General features: G+C 37.8%; 1 protein-coding gene across 1 annotated transcript in view; it reads left to right on the top strand.

The window, feature by feature from the left end:
• The first annotated feature begins 2,615 nt into the window (after positions 1–2,615).
• LOC130922560 (bone morphogenetic protein receptor type-1A-like) overlaps positions 2,616–7,332 on the top strand; it is a 68,132-nt gene continuing 63,415 nt past the window's right edge. The window contains exon 1 of the mRNA XM_057847388.1: positions 2,616–2,840. The gene's annotated coding sequence lies outside the window, so the exon portion shown is untranslated. The remainder of the gene's footprint in view (positions 2,841–7,332) is intronic.

Below are 7,332 nucleotides of genomic sequence, written 5' to 3'. Positions count from 1 at the left end.
TGTCCCGTCAACTGATATGAAAGTCTATGATATTACAGCTCCGTGCATAACCTTACCTTTCTGTTTGTGCTCCCAGCACCTCCCTAAGTTACGCCCCCGAACTGTCATCCCCATGGCAACCTTCCCGAAAGATGGATGAGGTCATCTTCCTCTGCTTTGGCTGGAATTGACCAACCACTTAAAATGCTTGTCTCCGGTGAAGGATGAAGTTGTGCGCCCACTTATTACATCAGCGGCCATTAAACGCCATACCCCACTAAAAGCAACCCCCGAGGATCGATAGTGGAGCAGGTCCATATTTCCAAAGAGGTTCTGTTGTCATGGCAATGGAACATTTTTCATCTTTTAATAATATTTTATCATAAGATACTGAAGTCAGTATACATCTCGCTTAATGCAATCTTCTGATATGCTTGCAAGCATGACCAGTTGTTTTTCACTGAAACTGCTGATAGTTAGTTTTGCCTCAGATAATCATGGACTCTTAACTGCCAACCAGCAAGACTTATGACCTAATCACTGAACATTCCAGACACAGCTCCTTATCTGTATAGCATATAAGCAACGCCGAACCATCTGTCTAGAGTGCATTTCTCTACACAGCTTTTGTTCTGTCATTGAAGCACAAAAAATGTTCTGAAATTAAAACTGCGCAGTATTGGTCTCTTGCCTCCAGTCTTTTATTTAGCAATCCCTTCTAGCCGTCTCACCTGAATTGAAAACGAACACGCAGAGGACCTGAAAGAGTGCCTCCAACAATACTAACGGTCCTATCAAAGCTTACCCCCAAAATAACCCATTGACGGTAATTGACAACCAGTATTTGAACCAAGGTAGGTTTGGTCTTGACTTCGGTAGAGACGATATAACAGCATAACCTGTATGTATAGTTTTTGCTGGGGATGGGACATTAATAAAACCAAACACATTGGGTAAACGGGGTCTGGGGTACATTTCTCACGAATATGAACCTAATTAATTGATAGGCCAAATGATCAATACAAAATAAATCTGTATTGACTTTTACTAACTTTCATGTGTATTGGTTCAGGTGCTGCACTGTTAAATTCAAACCTTTGTTTTCAAAAACTACCAAAGAAACATTTTGAAAACTTCCAGAATAAATGTCTGGATTTTATTAGGAAATTTAAATTGCAATATTTGAGGCCACTCAATAATGTGTCTAAATAAAGAAACTAAATGTAACTGAAAAAACTTCTTAGCCAGGGAATAACAAAAATTAAAGTTTAGTATGTCTAATTAACGTTAACAGTAGAAAACACATACAGGAGGACACGTCTCTCTTAGCAGCTTCCTGCTCAAGTTTTGCAGGTTAGCAAATTCACACAGTTTAATGTTATGCTAACTCTGATGCAGTTTGGACTTTTAGTAGCACAATTAGTGTTATTTTCCCCACCTCCACAACATTGACGTCTCTTTACATTACTTACAGTGGCTACTGCATCTGCTGGTAAAAAAAAAAAAAAAAAAACTTCTACTATCCCTCTTCGAAGGGAGTGGAGGGGCGGCATTTTGTTGACATGTTGTATTTCTGTCAGGGCTAATTATTACATTTGAAGTGCTCAAAAACCATTTATTGAAATATACATAAAAGTTTTTTTTTGTTTTTTTTTTAAATTATACTTTGGGAAATAAAAGAAGGAAAACGTGTTATATGTATCTCTTTCCAATGCCAAATCTTAGAAAATACATTAAACACACCGAAAACCGTTAACCGCGAAAAAGAGGGATCACTATATACATATATATATATATATATATATATATATATATATATATATATATTTTTTTTTTTTTTTTTTTTTTTTTTTAAAGCAGACATTTGTATGTATGGAGGACCAGGAGTGCAAAAAACATAAAAATTAAATGAATACACAACTAAATGAATTGCTTTTACTTCAAATTAATATTTATTTCAATTTTTATGTATATATTTAAATTTATATTTATTTATTTCAATTTTTATTTATTTCAATTTATATTTAATTATTTCAACATTTATTTCCATTTTTATTTATTTCAACATTTTTAAAAATGTATTACAATATATATTTATTAATTTCATAATTTATTTATTTGAATATTTATTTTAAAATTTGTATTTATTTATTTCACTATTTATTTATTTCACCATTTATTTATTTCACTTTTTATTTATTTCATTCATTCTTGCATTCTTGTTCTATGGAGGACCAGCAGTGCAAAACAAATTGAACAGCAGAGGGCGCCAGTGTGGTACAAACCAATTCAAAACAAGTAGCCGCAATTGCAATCACAGAGCAGAACATCTAAGAAGACATCTCACTCTGTTGTTTGTCTTCGACCAGACCCGCTCACCGCTTTGGTGGCGACTAGTTTCCACAAATGGAAGTTGAAGTACGTACGACAACCACCCGAGACTGGTCACCAGTAAATCACAGGGTACGCAGAGACAAACATTAACTGACAGGGGGTTCTAATTTTAGAGCGGCGGAAAAAAAGCACGGAGCTGGACTAAATAAGCGATCTCGGCTTGCTTCGGAATGAAGCAATGTGTTCAACTTTATAGACGATCTTTGGTTTAATGGACTATGGTGAAATCATAGACGATCTTGGGTTTGCTGCTGGCGTTCCAGTCAGAAAGTCACACGCGCGCGCACGAGCACGAATAAGAAGCAGGCTGTTTCACTCGGGCGCGTTTTATTGGAATACCGCAAAAACTGGAATTTTACAATCTTTCCTTGGAAATTTGGGACTTTTTTTTTACCCACGGGACAGCAAACAAGAGGCCAAAAGGAGAGCGAACGTGAGAGACAGCGCGAGTCCACAATAATAAAAAGGTAAAGACGACAAACGTCAACTTTAGCGCTGGGCTACGACTTGTGGGCGCCGTGTATTTACCGGAGTGGAGCGGAACGGGTTCGCTGCAAGCAGCGTTTTGGTGTTTCCAGCCAAGCAGGTTACTCAATGGGTTCCTTTCATTTAAAGGATACATTGGCAATGTTTAAACTATTTCTCTATTCCATGAGATAAGTGGTATATTCAGTTCTTGATTGTGCGAGAGGCCACAAATGTGTTCGAATGCTCACGGAGATGGCGAGATTTTCCTGGGTGTCGTTGCCGGGTGATAGACGAAGCCCATCGGCTGCCTTCGTGGAAAAAAAAGTTACCATCAACTTTTTTTTGCTTTTGACTGCACGATTTATATCATTTTTTTTTTCTTCTTCCCCTTTTGATTCCATCAGAGTCTGCTTCTGATTCGTTATAAATTGGTCCTGACTTGTTTTTGAAAATATGGGAAGTAAAAAGTTGATTTATTGGTATTTTTTTCGCAGTGTTGTGAAGCCTCCAGCCACATTCCTCAGCTAGCTAACATTGAGCTGTGTTTTGTCATTGTTTGTCTTCTGGATTCTCTGTCAACTATGCAACGTTTTACTATAGCAACAAAACTGTAAAATAAATTTGCCTGGAAATGATGTAAGCCATTCAATACTTGAATTTTACCGAATATTTTTGCCCCAAAAATAGTTGTTGTAAATTCAAATACATGCCCGTATTTACTGTTTTTGTTTTTGTTTTTTTTTTTTTGTTTTTTTAACTTAAGCTTTTGAAACATTAACAATGCTCGTTTAAAGAGTGAACAAACAATTTGTGAAGACTTTAAAAGGACAAAATTAAGTCAAACTGTGTCAAATATGAAATTTTCGGGCTCCTGATACCTATTACGACACCTGGCTGTGCCGATACGGTATCGATACGTTTCTTGTTTTTTTTTTTTTTTCCAATTATTATTTTTTTTAATTTTCTGAGCAAATATAATTATTTCCTTTGAATATTAAATTACTGTATACTTACCATATTGGCCCGGATATAAGACGGCCCTGATTATAAGACGACCCCCTCTTTTTCAAGACTCAAGTTTGAAAAAAGACTTTTTGAACACCAAATTAATTTTTATACAGAAAATAATTACAGTACATCCGAAACAAATGATTATAACAATATATTTGAGAGAAAAAGCATGTTATTTTGCCTCATTCAAATCCTAATATCTGACCATTTAAATATGTAAACTAAAGTGCAATCACATTCGTAAATGAATGGCTTCTGGTTTTTGAAATGTAAATAAACCAATCTATTGTGATAAAACAACAAAAATTGCAATAACTGCATTAACCATAACGGGTTCGCTTTGGCCTGGGGAGTCAAGTTCAGCATTCGCTTCAATGATATCTGGCGCCATCTAGCGTCGTGAATGGGTATAATGTCTAGACCCCGAATATAAGACGACCCCCATTTTTTCAGTCTTATTTCAATTCAAAAAACACTGTCTTATATTCGGGCCAATACCGTACTATCATGGTCTGACACTGCCCAACATGTTGTCCGCGGGAGGACTGGCAGCAAATGAACAAAGCTTCATTCACTGCCAACCCTCCCCGTTCAAATAGATTGGATGTCTACTAGCCCTGCGCAATACAGTGGCAACTCTACTGACGAACGTCTCTACCAAGGACGCAGGTTTTCATATGGACGGTAGGGACATATCCCTACCAACTTTTCAGGATGATCAAATTGTCCCCACCAACATTTAAGCAACATTATATGCATTATAAAATAAGTTCAGTTATACAGGTAATTTAGATTGTCTTCCCATATGTTGTAAGGATTGACCCTGCCATTATTAAGACACACATGCACGCTCACACTCACACAGCCCTGACAGAAATAGATGTCGACAACATTCTACCCCCTTCGAAGAGGAGGGATATTAAGAATTTTTTTCAGCCAGCAGCAGCCACTGTAAGTAATTTAAAAAGACACTTATGTTGTGAAGGTGACAAACACACCACTAATTTTGCTACCGAAAGTCCGACCTGTATCAGAGTTAACATAACATTAACCTGTTTGAACTTGCTAACCTGCAACACTCGAGGAGGAAGCTGCTTAGAGACAAGTGTCCTACTGTTTGTGTTTTCTACTGTTAACGTTAATTAAACTGTGACAAATGCAGTGAACTCTGCTGGAATCTATGGAGCCAGAAAAATGTTAGCAAGAAGCTGCTTACAGAGAGACGGGTACTGCATAACCTCATATGTTGCTCACACAACACAACATACGCACATAATTATAATTAACTAAGTACATTTTAAAAATGGCTAGCATCACGATCGACTGGTCGATCGTGATTGATGTAATGAGAACCCCTGATTTTGCATATCAATTAATTATGTTCATATTCGCAAGAAGTGTAACCCTGCCCCCGTTCACCCAATCTGTTAGGTCTTATTAATGTCACATCCCGAGCTAAAAGTGTACATTCAGGTTATGTTGTTATGTCGTCCCTACCAATTTTGAGACCAAACCTACGCCCTTGTCTCTCTACATACAGAATTTTCTGGTTAAGACGCATGTCAATGGGAAAATATTGCCTCTTGTTAAGAAAGAAATATCAGGATACGAAAGGCAAAAATGCAGTACAGCTGGTACTCGCAGCTCCCAGAGTTTACTGAACATAACATACTTTTACATAGCTGCTCTGCCATTGGCTAAGAGGGATCTCTGCTGTACAGTGCCCTTCATAATTATTGGCACCCCTGAAAAAGATGTGTTTTTTAGCTTCTAATATATTTTTTTAATTCAAATAATATGGGACCTTAATGGAAAAAAAGAGAAAAATCCAACCTTCAATACAAGTGCATTCATTCAGTGGGGGAAAAATCCCACATAAAGAAAAAAATATTTGACATCAAATAATGTGTGTCACAATTATTAGCACCCCTGGTGTTAATACTTTGTACAACCCCCTTTTGCCAACAAAACAAGGTCTGGGGACCGAGATGGCCACGGGAGGAGCTTGATTTTGTGTCTGGTGAACCATTTCTGTGTAGATTTAGCCATATGTTAAGGGTCATTGTCTTGCTGGAAGACCCAGTGACGACCCATCTTCAGCTTTCGGGCAGAGGGCAACAGATTTTGATTTAAAATGTCCTGGTATTTCAAAGCATTCATGATGCCATGCACCCTAACAAGGTCCCCAGGGCCTTTGGAAGCGAAACAGCCCCACAGCATCACTGACCCACCCCCATACTTCACAGTGGGTATGAGGTGCTTTTCAGCATGCGCATCTTTCGTGGCACGCCAGACCCACTTAGAGTGTTTGTTGCCAAAAAGCTCAATCTTGGTCTCATCTGACCAAAGCACACGGTCCCAGTTGAAGCCTAGGACCGTGTGTATTTTTGTGTGTATTCGTGTGTATTGAGTGTATTAACTTTTATTCTTTACTCTATTCTTGTTTTTTTACATTATGCACAACTCTGATTTTATTATAATGTGCAGTAATCTAATTGTAACATGTATTTGTCACATGTTTTGATGTTGGTGTCTAAATTTTGGGTCTCGGAATTTTCAAGTTATGAAACTACTTCCAGAACCAATTAATATCATAAGTAGAGGTACCACTGTATATCGTTTGAACATCGCCATTGCAATGTGCGCATCCGCAATAGTCCCGTCGCAGGACGTGTGATTATTTTTTTGTTTTTGTTTTTTAATGTAAACTTTTGTTTTTCTTCATAAAAGCAGCAATTGTGTAGAGAAATGGCTTCCTGGATTCCTTTTATATACACCAAGCTTCATGATTTACAGATAAACCCCTTAGCCTGAATTAAACGGTATTATATGGATACTAGGGATGTCCCGATCGCATATTTTTGCACCCGAGTCCAAGTCACCTGATTTTGAGAATCTGCCGATACAGAGTCCCGATCCGATACCGCTTTGACGCTCACGCTGCCGAGAACAGCCTCTCACTCACACGATGAATGGGTTGCCACGACACAATTTAGACTGTAAGCTTAACAATAACGAACACATTTGTCTTTGATTGTACAGTAGAGCTACCGTGGGGTCTTTGGCCGGATCGAAGCTACAAACCTGTCAATCACAGTTACCTTTTAAGTACCAAACGCCGGCTGCACTGGTGACCAAAAAAAAAACAGTTTGGTTGCACCTCTTTTCAGGAGGCGTGAGAGCCTGTAAGAGCATGAAAAACAGAAAAACATGAATACATTTTTTAAATTGAAAACCCGATCCTTTTCAGCCGAATCCGAGCTTCTGAAAAATGGCGCGATTTCCGATCATTCGATCGGATCAGGACATCCCTAATGAATACAATGTTTTAATAGTGTGTCAACCAAAGTCTTCCCAAACAGAGCTATTCAAGTTAGGTGAAAATCAAATTTAATGCACTGACATTCAAATTAACCAACTTTTGAAAGATTTCTAAAGGCATTTGCTATTTCCTCCATGGCTACCATTGACGGCGCTACA

The sequence above is a fragment of the Corythoichthys intestinalis genome, chromosome 10, assembly GCF_030265065.1.
Source record: "Corythoichthys intestinalis isolate RoL2023-P3 chromosome 10, ASM3026506v1, whole genome shotgun sequence".
In the NCBI taxonomy this organism is placed as follows: Eukaryota; Metazoa; Chordata; class Actinopteri; order Syngnathiformes; family Syngnathidae; genus Corythoichthys; species Corythoichthys intestinalis.
This window is presented reverse-complemented; position numbering and strand designations above follow the sequence as displayed.